This window comes from Cebus imitator, unplaced genomic scaffold, assembly GCF_001604975.1.
Source record: "Cebus imitator isolate Cc_AM_T3 unplaced genomic scaffold, Cebus_imitator-1.0 Scaffold466, whole genome shotgun sequence".
NCBI lineage: Eukaryota > Metazoa > Chordata > Mammalia > Primates > Cebidae > Cebus > Cebus imitator.
The window spans coordinates 1,192,030-1,210,284 of record NW_016107781.1 but is presented as its reverse complement, the minus strand read 5'-3'; the positions used below and the strand labels follow the sequence as shown (position 1 = coordinate 1,210,284).

Below are 18,255 nucleotides of genomic sequence, written 5' to 3'. Positions count from 1 at the left end.
GTGAAGAAGGTGCTTGCTTCTCCCTTACCTTCTGCTATGATTATAAGTTTCCTGAGGCCACCCAAGCCACACAGAGCTGTGAGTCAATTAAACTTTTGTATTTATAAATTACCTAGTCTCAGGTAGTATCTTTATAGCAATGTGAAAATGAATTAATGCAGAGGATTGGTACTAGGAGTAGGGTACTGCGATAAAGATAATCTGAAAATGGGGAAGCAACTTTGGAACCAAGTAACAGGCAGAGGTTGGAACAGTTCGAAGGGCTCAGAAGAAGACAGGAAAGTGTCAGAAAGTCTGGAACTTTCTTGAGACTTGTTGAATGATTTTGAACAAAATGCTGATAGTGATATGGACAATGAAGTCAAGGATGAGAGGATATCAGATGGAGATGAGGAACTTGTTGGGAACTGGAATAAAGGTAATTCTTGCTATGCATTAGCAAAGAGACTGGCAGAATTTTTCCCCTGCCTTAGAGATCTGTGGAAATTTGAGCTTGAGATAGGTAATTTAGGGTATCTGGTGAAAGAAATTTCTAAGCAGCAAAGCATTCAAGAAGTGACCTGAATTGTTCTGAATGCTTTCAGTTATATGATTCACAAAAAGATGGTTTCAAATTGGAACTTATGTTTAAAAGTGAAACAAAGCATAAAGGTTTGGGAAATTCACACCCTGACTATAAAAAAAAAAAAAAAAAACTCATTTTCTGAGGAGGAAATCAAGCTGGCTACAGAAATTTGGATAAGTAATGAGGAGGCAAATGTTAATAGCCAAGTCAATGAGGTGAATGTCTCCAGAGCATGTCAGAGATCTTAACAGCAGCCCTTCCCATCACAGGCCCAGAGGCTTAGAAGGGAAAAATGGCTTTGTGGGTTGGGCCCAGGTCCTTTTCTCTCTGAATAGCTCTGGAACTTGGTGCCCTGCATCCCAGCCACTCCAGCTCCAGCCATAACTAAAAGGGGCCAAGGAATAGCTCAGGCTGTTGCTTCAGAGGGTACAAGCCCCAAGTCTTGGAGGCTTCCATGTGGTGTTGTGCCTGTGGGTACACAGAAGACAAGAGTTGAGCTTTGGAAACCTTTGCCTAGATTTCAGAGGATGTATAGAAATGCCTGGATGTTAAAGCAGAAGTCTGCTTCAGGGGTGGAGCCCTCAGGGAGAACCTCTGCTAGGGCAGTGGAAAGGGAAAATGTGGCATTGGAGCCCTCACATAGAGTCCGCACAGGAGCACTACCTAGAGGAGCTGTGAGGAGAATACCGCCATACTCCAGACTCCAGAATGGTAGCTCCACCGGCAGCTTTCACCATGTGCTTGGAAAAGCCACAGGCATTCAACAGTAGACTATGAGGCCAGCTGCACGGATTGTACCCTCCAGAGCCACAGGGGTAGAGCTTCCCAAGGTCTTGAGAGTCCCCACTCCTTGCATCAGTTTGCCCTGTATGTGAGACATGAAATCAAAGGAGATTTTAGAGCTTTAAGATTTAATGACTGCCTGACTGAGTTTCAGACTTGCCTGGGGCCTGTGGCTCCTTTGTTCTGGTCAATTTATCCCATTTGGAATGGGAATATTTATCCTGTACCTGTACCTCCATTGTATCTTGGAAGTAACTAACTTGCTTTTGATTTTACAGGATCATAGGTGGAAGGGATTTGCTTTGTCTCAGATGAGACTTTGGACTTGGACCTTTGAGTTAATCCTGGGTTGAGTTAAAACTTTGGGAGACTGTTGGAAAAGCATGATTGGTTTTGAAATATGAAAAACAAAAAACAAACAAACAAACAAAAGTTTGAGATTTTTGGAGGGGCCAAGGGCAGAATGGTATGTTTTGGGTCCATGTCCTCATTCAAATCTTCTCTCAAATTGTAATCTCCATGTGTCAAGGGAATGATCTAGTGGGAGGCGATTGGATCATGGGGGTGATCTCCCCCATGCAGTTCTTATGATACTGAAGAAGTTCTTGTGAGATCTGATTGTTTTAAAAATCGCAGTTTCCTCTGTGAACTCAATCTTTCTCCTGTTGCCTTGTGAAGTAGGTGCTTGCTTTTCCTTTGCCCTATGCCATGATTGTAAGTTTCCTGAGGCTTCCCCAGCCATGTGGAACTGTGAGTCAGTTAAAACTCTTTTATTTATAAATGACCCAGTCTCAGGTATTGTGTTTATAGCAGGGTGAGAATGAACTAATACACTGTGAAGCATTGAAGGTTAATGGTGGAAGGGGAACAAATAACTTCTTTACTCATCCCAGATCCTGGCTCTGAGCCTGTATTTAGAAGTGCTTTTGGGGGCCGGGTGTGGTGGCTCATGCCTGGAATCCCAGCACTTTGGGAGGCCGAGGCGGGTGGATCACGAGGTCAAGAGATCAAGTTTGAGAGAAACCTGGCCAACATGGTGAAACCCCGTCTCTACTAAAAATACAAAAAATTAGCTGGGCACGGTGGCACATGCCTGTAATCCCAGCTACTCAGGAGACTGAGGCAGGAGAATTGCCTGAACCCAGGAGCCAGAGGTTGCGGTGAGCCAAGATCATGCCATTGCACTCCAGCCTGGGTAATGAGAGCGAAACTCTGTTTTAAAAAAAAAAAAAAAAAAAGGTGCTTTTGAATGTTGGCAAATCCCTTATATTCTCTCAATGGACACTCAGCAATTGGATAGTGTACATATTCAGTAAGATGGGAACCATCAGTGCTCTGAATATATTAAAGGATCATTTCCTGAACCCAGATATGCTCCATTCTCTCAGGTTCTTGAGTTGTAGAGAAGCCAAGTTTGGATGAGAACACTTCAGACAATAAATAAAATGACTATTTCTGGGAGACACATAAAGAAGGAGAATTGTTGAGAGAAGAACTAGAATGAAGAGTAAGAGTAGTGGGGGGGTGTACAATAACTGGTACAAGTAATGCTTTTTATATTCAATATTTAATTATAGCAGAGATACAATGATTCTTCAGAGGGAAATGGCTGAATCTATTCATAAAAATGGCACCTTACTCAGAGGGTTTTATAGGCAAATTTCAGGAAATAATTCAAGATAAGAATTAATTCCAAACTTACACAAACTGTTCCTGAGAACTTGGAAGCAGATGATTCACTTGAATTTATTTTATGAAGCTGAGATAATCTTGGTATCAAACCAACTAAAGACAGATGATAAATGAAAATTATATAGCAATTCCCGTTGTGGACATAGCTGTAAAAATTTTAAAGAAAATATTAACAAATTGATTTCAGTAATATATGCAAGATTCAGGATTGATTTGGGTGTATGCCAGGAATGCTGTTATAGTTTAATATTTAAAAATATTTTAAAGTAATTATCTTCATTAGTACATTAAAAGAGAGGAACCACAAAATCACTTCAATAGATTCAAGAAAACATTTACTAAATTAATTTTTTGAATATATAAAAAATGTGAAAAATTAGGAAAAAACATATAGGTAAGCATTTTAATAATGCTGGATTTCAGTAGAAGATTCTAAACATGACACAGAACTGCAAATTACAACACAATGAACTCTACATCAAAGACACCATAAAAAGTGAAACAAAAGATTATAAACCACAAGAATATTTTTTCAGTGTGTATAACCAACAAAGAACTAAGATCCTCATTTTATGTAAACCCTGGAACATGCCTCTGTTTCAGTACAAACACACAAATGTATAGATTGGTTTTGGTTGTTGTTGTTGTTCTTGTTTTAGGAGATGATGAGCTCCTAGGAGAGACTTGGTTATGTGTCATTTTGCATTCCAGCACCGAGAAGAGTAGCTGGCACTTACTAATGCATAGCCAATGTTTACTGCATGGTTAGAAGGTTTAATTGTGGAAAAATTTACTAACCTCTGGTATGAGTTGTCCACCATGTACAAGATAATGTGCATTATCACCTTCAGTGGTTTACAAATGGTTAACTACTCACATAATTCAGGAAGTTATGTTGAAACCATACAAATTGCCCTAGACAGTTTAAGAATCTGTTACAAAATGCCACTAACTGGGTGGCATAGGAAACAGACTGGGAAGTCCAGAACAAAGTGCCAGTAGATCTGGTGTCTGGTGAAGATCCACTTCCTGGTTTCTAGATGCCCATCTCCTCCTTGTCTCCTCCTATGACTAAAAGAAGAGACAGACAAAGAAAATTCTTTATATCTCTCCTTACAAGGGCATTAATCCCATTTATAAGGATTCTACCTGTATGATCCAATCATCTCCCAAAAGCCCTAGCTTCTAGTGCCATCTCATTGAGCATTATGGTTTCAACATACAGGTATTTTTTGAGAGGGAAAGGGACATAATTATGGAGTCCATATCACAAACAAGTGAATACTTCCTTAGACATAAAAAAAATGCTTACTGAAAAGATAGGGAGTGATTCATAGATATCCAGGAAGACTGGAGAATCAGACTGAGGCTCAAAATAAAAGAAATAAGGAGAAGCTCCTAACCCAGAACCACTGCACAAATAAAGCTGTAGACCTAATCTAGTGAAGACCTGAATGCTCTTGCCACTGCTTCCAGCACTGCACATGAGATCTCCACTGTGCTGTAGGCCATCCCTGGTAGCTGAGTCTCCGGCTGCACCTGCTTCCCACAAGAACGTAAAATTGTCTATTCATAGGTCTTTTGCTGTCCTTTAGCCCAGACATATTCCTTGACTGGTAGGCAAGGTTGCAGGCCTTTATCACATTTTCTGAGGGATTGGGAAGATAAACCTTGGCTTCTATCAACCTATAAGTAAGGACATGGGTCGTCTGCACAGAGGCCTGGGCTTCAAGTGCTTTTCTTTCAAGGAAATATCAGATGTCTACAACAAAGCCTTTCAGCTTCTGGCCACTGACACCACTTTTTTTCTATGTCTAAGAACATAGTCTGAGTTCAGATAAGAGAGAGGTATTCTCATATTGCTTTTAAGAGTCTGACCTCAGGAACAGCCATCTTTAAACTCCAAGTTTCTCAATTTGGGGGGAAATTCCTCCCAGGAATCATTTAGAAATGTGTTGTGAAGTCTGCTTTTTGTTATTCTTTTCATTTATTTATTTTTTAGACTGACTTTTGCTCTTGTTGCCGAGACTGGAATGCAGTGGCGTGGCCTTGGCTCACTGCCACCTCTGCTTCCTGGGTTCAAGTGATTCTCCTGCCTCAGCTTTCCAGGTAGCTGGGATTACAGGCTTGCATCACCATGCCAGGCTAATTTTGTGTATATACATATATATATATATATATATATATATATATATTATATATATGTGTGTGTGTATATATATGTGTATATATATACACACACACACACACACACACACATACATATATATATATATATATATATATATATATATATATATTTTTTTTTTTTTTTTTTTAATAGAGACATGGTTTCAACTTGTTGTCCAGGCTGGTCTTGAACTCCTGATCTTAGGTAATCTACCTGCCTTGTCCTCCCAATGTGCTGCAAATACAGGCATGAGCCATCTCACTTGGCCTATTATTCATTTTTAGACCTCACTATAATTTGATGTGGGGAGCAAGAGAAGTGAAACAACTCACAATACATAGAACACTTTATGAAGCAATATCTTGTCCTAGCTCAGGTGCACATCTTCTAAATGCTTACCATCACCTTCCCTGGGGTAAAAGCCCTTACTGCATGGCTTGTGCCACAATCAATGTGGGGGCCCAAAGCCAGCCTACGCAGTCTGTTGGGGAATTTCAGAAACAAACTTTGTTATCTGCTCTGGGCAAGGAGAAGGAAAATATGTAGACCTGGATTCTAGTCTGTTGTATTTGAATTTCTCTGGAATTGAAGGGACTACCTGTCACTGGGCCAGACCCCAGGCCAGTCCTCAGAAGACCACTGGCTCCCTACTGCTTACCTACTCCCATGTCTTGGGGGCAATTTCATTATCATTGTATTTAATAGCATTTTCACTTATTTTATTTTCAGTGCTATTTCCATGTGTGTGTTTGTGTGTGTGTATATTAACACAGTAACTTTTAGATATTATGTAGCTAGAAAGGTTTTATTCAATAAAATCATTTTACATGCTAGGCTGATGTGTACTTTGCAATACTAATGGTCATTGTGTTTACAATTGTAGCCCATTTTACTGACCATATTATTTGCTCTGAGTAATAAGATGTGTATATATAAACATACATAGAAACCCTACTGAATAAATATCTTTGATCTTAGTATTTAAGCTTTTTCACAACATTGTTTATGAAATTGTGTAGTAACTAGAATCCTTAGCTATAACTTCTAACACTCTTTCCCTATAGAAGGAATAAAAAAGTCATAACAAGAATAACTAATGCTTACATAGCACTTGGTGGTTTATTAACATGTTCAAATCTTACATACCAATGAAGTGGGTATTACAAATGTGCAACTGCAGTTCATAGTGTTTGAATCATTTGAGCAGAGCAATGCAGGTTACACGAATTGGAGTCAGGATGTGACGCCAGATCTTGAGCCTCCCAAACTTGAGCACATCACTGCATGCCAACTGCTTTTGCCAAATGTTATTTTGAAAATCCAATGTCTTCTTCCTACGGTCATTGAATATCTTTAAACTCCAGGAAGATAAAACAAAATAAAAGCATCAGATAATTAGATTAGAAAAAGGTATTTTTCTTTTTCCTGTGTACATGTGAATATTTGTTGGAGGGCATCATCCAAAGTGAAATGAGAAAAATGTTACTTGAAACCACAATGGTACCAGATATAAAAACATCAAAGGGCAGCTATGGACACATAAGTGTGTAGTAAGCAATCTCACTTTTTTGATGATTTCCTGAGCTGGGGGTGATTTCATCAGCACATTGGAGGAAGGTGGAGGGAGGCAACACAATAGCTGTAATGACCTAATTTTCCAATAAAAGGATTTTCAGACTCCCAAAAGAAAAGATTGTAGTATATAATGGAAATAAATTCAACAGCAGTGCTGATGAAAGCAATATCATTGGTGTCACTTTAACATACACGAGGGAAAACCTGGAGACTTATTAACTGGGTCTTACCTAGTTCATATCACTAAGAAATACTTACTGCTTGGAGCTTACCTTGTTCATATCACCAAGGAATGATCTCTTCAATGTATTTACCATATGTATAAGCACTAACTTTTAAAAAAAAAATAGAACTTCCATGTGTAAAACATTAACATAAAAATAAAATGAAATAACTATATGATATGACTCATCCCTTTTATAGTTTCTGTTTGTTGGTGTTAGTATTTGAGTGGTTGTCAAGCATTTTTGGATACAACAATTGTTATACATTTGATCCTGATAAAATTTAGTTAGGTGATTATATACATGTATATATATACACATTCATATGCAATTATTATTGTTGTCAATTAAGCAAATATAACAGAGACTGGCAGCAGCTAATTGACTTGCCAAATACAACAAAGCTGGAATTTAACCCTGCTTCTCTGACTCAAATCCCAAATTCTTCAAAATTCTTGGTGCTGCCTGTTTTAAAGCATATCAAGATTTCACTACAATATAGTCACCCACCAATGACCTTTTTCATCAGTTATCCTTTTCACACTAAATATACCACAAAGATATAGCCACTTCCTACCATATCCTCTAGCAATCTTAGTCATATTGCTTTGTGCCAATGACTTAAGTCATTCTGTTTTCAGGGCTCAGTTATGGAATAAGTTCCATCCATGTGACTGGCTAATATTTCTGCTATTCATTCTTCCAAAATCACTAACTGTCATCTCTGGTCCTTTCAAGTTTGGAGAAAAAATAACCAAGCAAGAATTTCACTCAGACTGTGACCTAGAAGTAAATTGTGTTTCTTAATGGGCAATAATCATGAAATAAATCTGATTTTTAAATTTTTTATTTTTTTAAATAAAGGTTTTTAGCCAATGAATCTTAAATTGTATGCCTGCAGAGTACAGGAGCAAGATGGTTGGCCATATAAATGTTTTCCAAATACTGAGAAAAAGATAAGTTATTTTTTAGAATTTTGTCAGTCATGAGGTCTTTTTCCTTCATTTCTTTCTGCTAATGTTGGCTACTCTTATGTGCAAACAGAAGAAAACTGGAATGCACATAGTGTAAGTAAGTAGACATCAACAGCTACGAAAACAAAAGCAGTAAGTTTGGTTGAAAAGCTGTCTCCCAGCTACCTTCTCCCCAGAGCCCATCATAATAAGATGACTTTTATAAACCATTCAGGGATCAGGTTACATTTTCTGATATCAAATACTTTCTTATTTTACATGATGAAATTTAATGCAGGATAAAATCGTTATATCACAGAATTCTATAAAGACACTCTGATTTCCAGGAGTGTTATCACATTAATGGGTTTGTGATCCACTGGACTAGTTATTAAAGATCTCCCACAGTGGTGGTGGTTCATAGGTTTATCATACGCAATATGCTTCTTGAAATCAGGACTTTCCTGGAAAATCAGTCAGACATGATCACTCCTATATGCATAAATTGGAGATGAAAACATAAAGATAACCAGAAGGCTTTCAGCATGACAAAACTCTATGGGAATAAAAAAAATCTTGAAAAATATTCTCTTTCTCCTTCTCTTCCTCCTTTTCCTTTTCTCTCTCCCCCTCTTCTTTCCCCTTCCTTTCCCTCTCCCTCTCCCTCTCTCTCTCCTTCTTCTTCTCCTTCTTCTTCTTTTTCTTCTTTCAGGTAGGAATCCAAAGCATTTAGCATTGTCACTGGGCATATAGTGGATGTTTACAGAAATGTGTATACACAACCTACTGTTTAAGGATGAGTTTTTGAGTCTGTTTTGCATCTTCTTCAAGCCCTGTGCAATTCCTCACCCTAATCTAAAACAGTTTTTTTTTTTTTTTTTTTTTTTTTGTGGGGAAGTGTATGAATGTTGGGCAAACATTAAGCGTTAAGTGCAGAGTTCAAGCACTGTGACAGATGCACCTATTATACCATTCTGTACAAGTATGGAAGAGTAAATGATAATTCATGAAGCATGATGCTCTGAATGTCACAGACAGAGAACTTAGGCAAGCTGAAAGAGTGGGCGGTAGGAGCAGAAAAGCCAGATTAAGGCTATCGTAATACCTAAAGTATGATAAGCTATGTGGACAGAATCAGTGGAAGTCAGCTTGAACAAGCAAAGGGTGACTTAAATCAGATTTAGATGGCAAAAGTAACAAACTTTTTGCTGGACAAAATAAGGGTCAGTCAATGGAAAAGAGTACTTTAGTATAATTTCACAATGAAGAGAAGTTTGTGGAAAGCAGAGCTGGCTTTGAGAACACTGAATTTGGGGCTTGAGGGATACACAAATAGATCTATCTAATCAGAAATGACTTTGTACTAAGTAACCAGCAATGGTGGGGCTGCAGGTTCGATCCTTCCACTTGTCTTCTTCTCCCACCCTCTTTTCAAGTTAGGCTTTCTTAGGTCAAACACATTGCTGAAAAGAGATATAAATTCTTCCTCTCCAGCCCCAGACTGTGGTGTGATCTTCAGCAGTTAAACATGTTACTAAGATTAGCTTAAAAAGAGTGGCTGTGGTCCTGTCCCCAGTTTTTAGGGGGCTATCCTGGTTTAAGGGGATTGTTCCAGAGTAATTATTAACAGCACCCTTTTTCTCTCTCAAAAACTGTCCTGGATTGATCACCTTTGCCATTACTGTCTTCATCATCATTATCATCATCATCATCTTAGTCATATTGATAATTTTTACTTTGCATGATCTATAACAGCTTTAAATAATGTTTGCTGCATTATCTGTTCCGACCCTCACAACACTCCATGGACAGGTGGGGACAGAAGCTGTCCTCATTTTACAATAAGGCCGCTGATGTTTCAGTAGCTGCACGGTCGCACAGCTTTTTGATAAGGCAGCAGGGTGTGAATTAGTGTGTTTTTAGTATACAATTGTGAGCTTTTTTCACTATACATTAATTTATTAACTTTACACTGTCATCGCCTTTTGACTAGGTGATCTCATGGAGTAAAAATCAAAACACTAAAGACAACTGGGAGGTTATAGATGATGCAAGGCAAAATTTAACAGGAACACTTTAAAAGACACACCCTTGGTTCATGAATTCACATTTCTATGCCAGATGTTTCCTCTTGCCTACCAAGCTCTTTTCCTCCTTATCGGCTTGAGGCTGAAGTCAGCAACTTTGCTTCACCTTTTCTGGCTGGGCAGGGTAATAGGAAATTTTTTTTTTTAAATGTAGCCTTAGGAGGCATCATATTTAAAAGGAAATCTTTTGAAAGGAAACATGTTTTCTAGCAAAGAAACAAACTTTGACCTGGCACTGAAAACTATTATCACACATGTGAGTATTTCCTTTTAAGTTTGCAGAATGTACCTACCAACTTTCCCTCTTTTAATTTTCACCAACTAAAATAGGGGTTAGTAACAGCAGTATAAGGGAGCTGGTGCTTTCCTGAGTCTTTCAGATACTGAAATGCACATTTCCCTCATTATAATACCAGCCTCTCTAAGAAGAAATTATGTTCTCAAATGTGCATGTAGTGTTTTTTTTTTGTTTTTTTTTTTNTTTTAAGGGGAAGTACATTTTGTTTGACCTGGAGAAGTCTTTGAGTTTCATTCTAAGTTGAAGTAGGAAACTCTGAGATCAACACTCACCCCCGAAGAACAAAAAGTTAGTTGACCTTGAAGAAAATATTTCCTCTCACTGAGTCTCAGTTTCCTTATCTAGGACTCAGCAGTAATTACCTGAAAAGGACCAGATTGTAGGCATGTTGTTTGCTGACATACCTTCTTGGTTACAGAAGGATACCCAGCTCAGCCATTGTAACTCAAAAGTGCCAATAGGCGAACACATAAATGAATGAAGGTGGCCATGACCTAATAAAGCTTTATTTATAAAAACAGATGGTGGGCTGGATTTGGTCTTTAGACCATGGGTTGCTGTTTGCCAACCCCCTTTAAGGGGAAAATATTTATTAAGCAAAGTCGTTCTAAGAATTTTATTGACTAAGATGTGTAAATCAAGATATGTGAAAAGCCTAATAGAAGGTCTGATGTTAAAAATGGCAACGAATTTCTTATCTTTTCTCTCAACGTTTTCCTCCCAACTTACCCCAGTTCTCCTTGAATGAGCATTGAGATCAATACAAAATGGAATGTATTGGGTGACATTTCATATCTGTAGCAAGTCTTCCTTTGTTTCCTTGTTATTTTAATACTTTGGGAGTCAAAGGTAGAGAACTGAGAGTATTAAGTTTTTAAAACATGCTGCTTATGAAGGAATTTGAGCTCCGGTCAATGTGTGTGTGTCTGTGTGTGTGTGTGTGTATGCTTGTGTATTTAAAATTTATTTCTTTTAAAATGGAACTTAAGAACAGCACTTTTACCGAAATTCCCAACATATGTATAAAGAAGCCTGTGGTTTAGGCCAAAGGTCCAGTTAACAGCTGTGGGTCTTTGTTTAAATGACGATAATAATGAGGAATTCGCCTCACAGGCATTTATTATTTTAAGCTTGACCTTCTGTGCTTGCATTTCATGTCTGTCCCTGCTGGCCTCCATGAGCGAGTCACTAGAACAGCCTCTTCTTTTTCCTGAATCAGTGTATTGTCTTCAGAGCTTGCCCTCTTGATTTCAGTTTTTCAATTGCTTTCTTTTCAAATTATCTTACCCATCTCTTTTTTTTTTTTCCCTCAAGTATCTTTAGAGTATTAATGCAAAAGACAAATTAATCCGAAGCACTAAAATATAGTGGATTGAAGTTAAAACACACTGAGTTTGCAGTCAACGGGGTACCAAGTCCAGGCCTGACTGCGTTGCTGATTACCTACCCGTCCTTAAATGAAACCCTTGGCCAGGATGAGTCTTAGACTTCTCAACTATGAAATTGAGAAAGAAATTGTTATTCTTCCTGCCACCCTACATTTCCTGTGTGAATAAAATGAACACTAGCTGTGAACACAAAATACTATTAAATTTCTGGGTCTTTTCCTGATTATAATTACTGCTAAAATCACCAAAATAGCTATAATTTAAATATTACTTAGTATGGACCAGGAAATGTACTAATCATTGTGCATAAATTAACTTAGCTAAAATTCGCAACTAATGTATCAGGTAAATATTTTTCTTCTGATCTTAGGAAAAATCTAGGCAGCCTAATGGTGAAGAGACATTTCCAAGTCTCATTGTAACTAAATGAACTGGGGTTGAAACTCTGAAATACTACACTCCAAAATTCTTGATCTTAATCAAAATGGAACTTAAAATGAATATAACACTTCACATTTTTAATGACCTCATACAATATTTTAAAGTTTAAATTTAGAAATAATTATGTAAAAGATGTTTCTTTCTGAATATTTTTATTCTAAAAATTAAATAAGCATTAACACATTATTTACACAGAAATATTTCTTCTTTAGCAATCTTTTAAATTTTATTCTTAGTTTTTATTGGTATTTACAAATAATAATTCTATATTTATTAAGTACAAAGTATATTTGTACATTTCGTTAAGTGCAAAGTATTACTTTGTACTTAGTAAATATACAAATTATACAAATATACTTTGTATTAAGCACATTAAGTTTCATTCCAAGTTGAACTAGGAAACTCTCAGATCAATCCTCACCTTCGAAGGACAAAAAATTATTTGACCTTGAAAAAAATATTTCCTGAATTTTGTTACTTGAACAAAATAATTATATATACTTAATAAACATATAATTTATTTATAGGTATATAAATATATAGATTTGTATATACAAATATACAATATACAAATTATAAAATAATACAATATAATTATATATTAATAAAAATGTATTTATATATAAATACATAGATTTATATTTATATAAATATATAGATATATGATATATGTATACAATTTGGAAAGATTAAATGAAGCTGATTAACATATCCATCACCTCAAATACTTATCATTCATTTGTCCTAACTAAAGTATTGTACCCTTTGACCAACAGCTCCTCATTTCCACTACTCCCTAGTCTCAAGTTACTATCATTCTGCTTTCTGCTTCTATGTGTTTGATTTTTTTTTAGGTTCTACACTTAAGTGAGACTATATGGTGTCTGTCTTTCTATGTCTGGCTTATTTCACTTAGCATAATGTCTTCCAGGTTGATTCATGTTGTCACAAATGACATAATTTCTTCCTTATTAAAGGCAGAATAGAATTCTGTTGTGTATATATAACGTGTTTTTTCTAGCCATTCATTGGTTGATAGACCACCTGGCTGTCATGAATAATGCTGCAATAAACATGGGAATGCAGATATCTCTTCGATAAACCAATTTCAAATTCTTTGGATATATACTCATAAGTGGAATTGCTAGAACATAAGGGGACTCTATTTTCAGTGTTTTGAGGAACCGCCATACTGTTTTGCATAATGGTTGTAGTATCTTACATTCCCACCGAACAGTGTACTAGGGATTCCCCTTTCTTCACTTTCTTGCCAACACTTGTTATCTTTCAGCTTTTTGCTAGGAGCCATTCTGACATTTGTGAGTTGTTAACTCCCTGTGGCTTTAACTTGCATCTTTCTAACATTTCATGATGTTGAGTTTTTTTCGTTGTTGTTGTTTTGTTTTTTCACATTTCCATTGGCCATTTTCTTATCTTCCTTTGAGAAATGTCTACTCAGATATTTTGTCATTTTTAAAATCAGGTTATTTGCTTTTTTACTATTGAGTTGAGTTTCTTATTTATTTTGTATACTAGCCTTTAATTAAATGTATAGCTTACAAATATTTTCTCCCATTCTGAAGGTTGCCTCTTCACTCTGTTAATTGTTTACTTTGTTGTGTAGATGGTTTTTAGTTTTATGTAATCTCACTTATCCCTTTTGTTTTTGTTGTCTGAATTTTAGGGGTCAATTCTAAAAAATCATTGCTGACCAATATTGTATAGCATTTCCCCTGTTTTCCTCTACTCATTTTACAGTTTTATATATTATGTTTATGTCTTAATTCATTTTCAGTTAAATCTTATATGTGGTATCAGGAAAAGTTCAATTTTATCCTCTATGTAAATATCTAATTTTCCCAACGTCCTTTTTTGAAGAGATCATGTTTTTCTTATTGTGTACTTTTGGGTCAAAAATCAATTGGTCAGAAACATATGAGTTCATTTTTGAGCTCTCCAATCTGTTCCATTGGTCAATGTGTTTATTTGCATGAAGTATCCTTTTAATCACTTCACCTGCAGTCAACATATGTCCTTAAAGATGAGGTGAGTTTCTTGTAGACAGCATATATTTGAGTATTTGCTCTTGTTTATTTTTATTTATTTATTTTATCTATTTGGCTACCCTGTGTCTTTTTTATTAATTTAATCCATTTACTTTCAAACATATAGAGAATGACTTATTGTCATTTAGTGATTTGTTTTCTGGTTGCTTGGTATATATGTAATATCTCTATTGCTCTATAGTTGTATTCCTTTGTGGTTTGTTAGGTCTCTGTAGTGATATGCTTTGAATAACTTATGTTTTCATTTTTTTAATTTTTATTTATTTATTTTCAGGTGATGCTTTTTAAAAACATGGAACACTTCATGAATTTGCATGTCATCCTTGCACAGGAACCATGCTAATCTTCTCTGTATCTTTCCAATTTTAGTATATGTGCTGCCGAAGCAAGGACACTTATGTTCTTAGTATTTATTACATATTTTTATTTTTGGTTTTCTTAGTATTTACATAAAAAATGTAACAGGCTATTTCAAACTGATAGTAAGTTAACTTTGATCTCATACAACAACGCTGCACTTTTATTCTTCCCTAAATTTTATGTTTTGATGGCAAAATTTACACTATTTTATAATTTTCATTCCCTGGCAATTAATTTTAGCTAAAGTTCTTTTAATAGGTTTTCTATTAACCATCACAGTAGAGATGAAACTGCCTTGCACACTACCATTTTCAGTGTAGGGTGTTTTTAATATGACTCTGTATTGCTTATGCCATTGAGTGTTTCACTTTCTTATGCTTTATGTTATTAATGAGTGCCTTTGCATAGTTTAAATAACTCCCTTTAGTAATTTCTGTAAGGTAGGCCTAGTGTTGATGAACTCCCTTAGCTTTTGTTCATCTGAAAATGTTCTTGTTTCTCCCTCATTTATGGATGACAGCTTAGCTGAATAATGTATTTTTTCATGGCATCTTTTTTTCCTTTAGCATGTGATAGAATATATCACCCCACTTTCTTCTATCCTCCAGGGTTTCTGTTGAGAAATCTGTAGTCTTACTGAGACTCCCTTTTATGTGATGTTTTTAATCTTTTTCAGCTTTCAGAATTGTTTTGTCCCTAGTTTTTGTAGATTGATTATTATGTGCCTTAGTAAACTCCTCTTTCGATTAAAGACCTCTTTGCTTCCTGTTCTTGGATGCTGGCGTCAGATTTGGGAAGCTTTTAGCTATTATTTCTTTAAATATTCCCTTTTGTCCCTTTTCTTACTTTTCTTCTTCTGGAACTTCTGTCATATAAAAATTAGGTGTATTGTTGATGTTTTATAATCTCCATAGACTTTCCTTATTCTTTTTCATTCTTTGGTTCCTCTGGCTGGATAATTTCAAATGTTCTGTGTTTGAGCTCAATGACTGAGTCTGTTGTTGAAGTTTTTTATTGCATTTTTTTCATTTACTCATTATATTCCATATCTCTAGGATTTCTATTTTGTTTTTCTTTTTTAGGGACAGAGTCTCACTCTGTTGCCCAGACTGGAGTGCAGTGGCACACTCTCAAGTAACTGCAACTTCCACCTCCTGGGTTTAAGCGATTCTTGTGCCTTAGTCTCTTGAGTAGTTGGGGCTACAGGTGCATGCCACCATACCTGGTTAATTTTTGTATTTTTAGTAGCAATGAGGTTTTGCCATATTTGCCAGGCTGGTTTCAAACTCCTGATGTCAAGTGATCTGCCTGCCTCAGCTTCCCAAAGTGCTGAGATTACAGGCATAAAGCACTGTGCCTGGCCTCCTTTTTTTTTTTTTTCTGTGTGTGTGTGTATATATTATTTTAATATTTCTTTTAATTTCATATTCACATGTTTTTATAGTTTACTAAATTCATTCAAAAGGATTGATTTTAAACTATTTGTGTGTTATTTCATAGGTCTCAGTTTTTAGGGCTCAATGTTGGAACTTTGTTTTATAGGTGTCATGATTTGCTGGATGTTTGTAATTCTTGAATTCTGCACAATTGAGGAGATAGCCACCTCTTTCAGGTTTTACATTTTCTTGACAGAGATAGACTTTACTATTTATTATAGGCTATGATTCTAGGTGGGACTGATGGCTGGGCCTCCCTGTTAGGTGAGATGACTGACTTAATTCTTCAATCAAGCGGAGCTGATGGCTGGGCATTTAAGTTGACTCTGATTGGGCCAAGCCACAGGGTATATTCCCTTGCTAGGTGGTATGATATTTGAGATCTGAAATTGGACAGAGCAGCAAGCTGGGCCCCAAGGGTATTTGGAGTTGCTTCTTTGGACAAATAAGACCAGCTGTCATGGTTGATATAAATGCATGGTTGAAGTTTGCCTCCCTGCCTAGGTGGTGACTTGGGCTAAGCTTTGAAGATGACATGATGGCCCTTTAAACTCCTGGGTCTGGCAATGTCCTTGATCTTTGCCAAATTGCACTTTGATGCGCATCACCCTTTCTCGGCAGGGGTTTGGAGTAGGGTTTGTAGCTGGGGCTGTTGGCTGGGATTCAAGCCAGATCCTACAAATTATGGGAGCCACCAGCTCAGCTTTGTAGGTGCGCTATGCTGTTGGCTAATTACTCTGATTGAGCAATACCACTGATGGGTACACAGGGCCACCACAAAGACCTGTGTGCTGGCTTCCATGGGCTCTACACCTTGCTTTGTTTCTACTTGGCCTCATGTACTCTGCTTATGCTGTTACCCCTTCTTTACCTGTAGGGTGAGGCCAAAGTTGGCTTTCTGAGAAGTGTCTTTAAACACGAGAAAGACTAGTTGTGGTTCTCTTTTCTTACTGTAGAAACCATGTGCCTTGGAGAATCCTCTCTTTTTGGCACTATATCAACTACTATAGGAGGTTTTTTTTTTTCCTTAGATCAATGTTGCACTGTTGCCTGAGCTGGTGTGCAGTGGTGTGATCCCTGCTTGCTGCAACCTCCACCTCCTGGGTTCAAGCGATTCTCCTGCCTCAACCTCCCAAGTAGCTGGGATTACATGCATTCGCCACCACGTCCAGCTAATTTTTTTAATTTTTATTTTTAGTAGAAACAAAGTTTCACTATGTTGACCAGGCTGGTCTCAAACTACTGACCTCATGATCAACCCACCTCAGCCTCTCAAAGTTTTGGGATTACAGGTGTGAGCCACCACACCAACCTACAAAGGGATAGTTTTAAGAATCACCATAACTTAATCCTGACCAATTGTAAATAAAACTTTATTAGAAATGGTTAGGTCAAGCAGCAAAGATAATCATTAACAATACAGAAAATGTAAAGAATCAAGTGGTAAAATCCAAAAGCTAAGGCCAAGATTGAAAAAGAGGGATGGAAGGATAAAGACAGATGCTGGGATAGAGAGAATGATACGATTTATTTCATGTTGAAATGTAATCTTTAATATTGAACATGAGGCCTGGTAGGAGATGTTTGGGTCATGGGTGTGTGAATCCCTCATGAATAGCTTACAGCCATCCTCTTGGTAATGAGTTAGGTCTCCTTCAGTTTGCTTACATAAGATCTGATTGCTTAAAGGAGCCTGGGATCTTCCCCTTTTCCTTTCTCTCTTTAACTCCATCTCTCACACTCCCAATCCCATCTAGTGACTGCCTGCTCCTGCTTCACTGTACATCACAAGTAAAAGCTCCCTGACACTTCACTAGAAGCTGAGCAGATGCTGGCACCATGCTCCCTGTACAGCCTGCAGAACTGTGAGCCCACTAAACTTCTTTTATTTTTCAAATTACTCAGTCTCAGTTATTTCTTTATAGCAACAAAAATGGACTAATACACACAAAGAGGGAAAAAAGGGAGAAATTTACACACACACAAATAATTTTTAGGAAACATTTGTAAATTTTGGTCACAAACTACATTATAAAATAAATCTCATTTATTGTCTAAAAATTACAGTTTCATAACTCACATCTTTGGAATAAAGTGCAATTGAGTAAAGTATTTGTTGTATTTCAGTTGCTGTCTAATAAAATGAGTTTAAAATGTAAACTAGCTACATGGGAAACCAAACAAAACCACCCAAGTTATCCTTATTTGTAGACAACC

General features: G+C 36.7%; 1 non-coding gene across 1 annotated transcript; it reads right to left on the bottom strand.

Moving 5' to 3' along the window:
• Positions 1–14,528: 14,528 nt before the first annotated feature.
• Positions 14,529–14,635, bottom strand: LOC119468651. Its single transcript, XR_005197386.1, has one exon. It is a non-coding gene; the product is annotated as a U6 spliceosomal RNA (small nuclear RNA).
• Between the last annotated feature and the right edge of the window lie 3,620 nt (positions 14,636–18,255).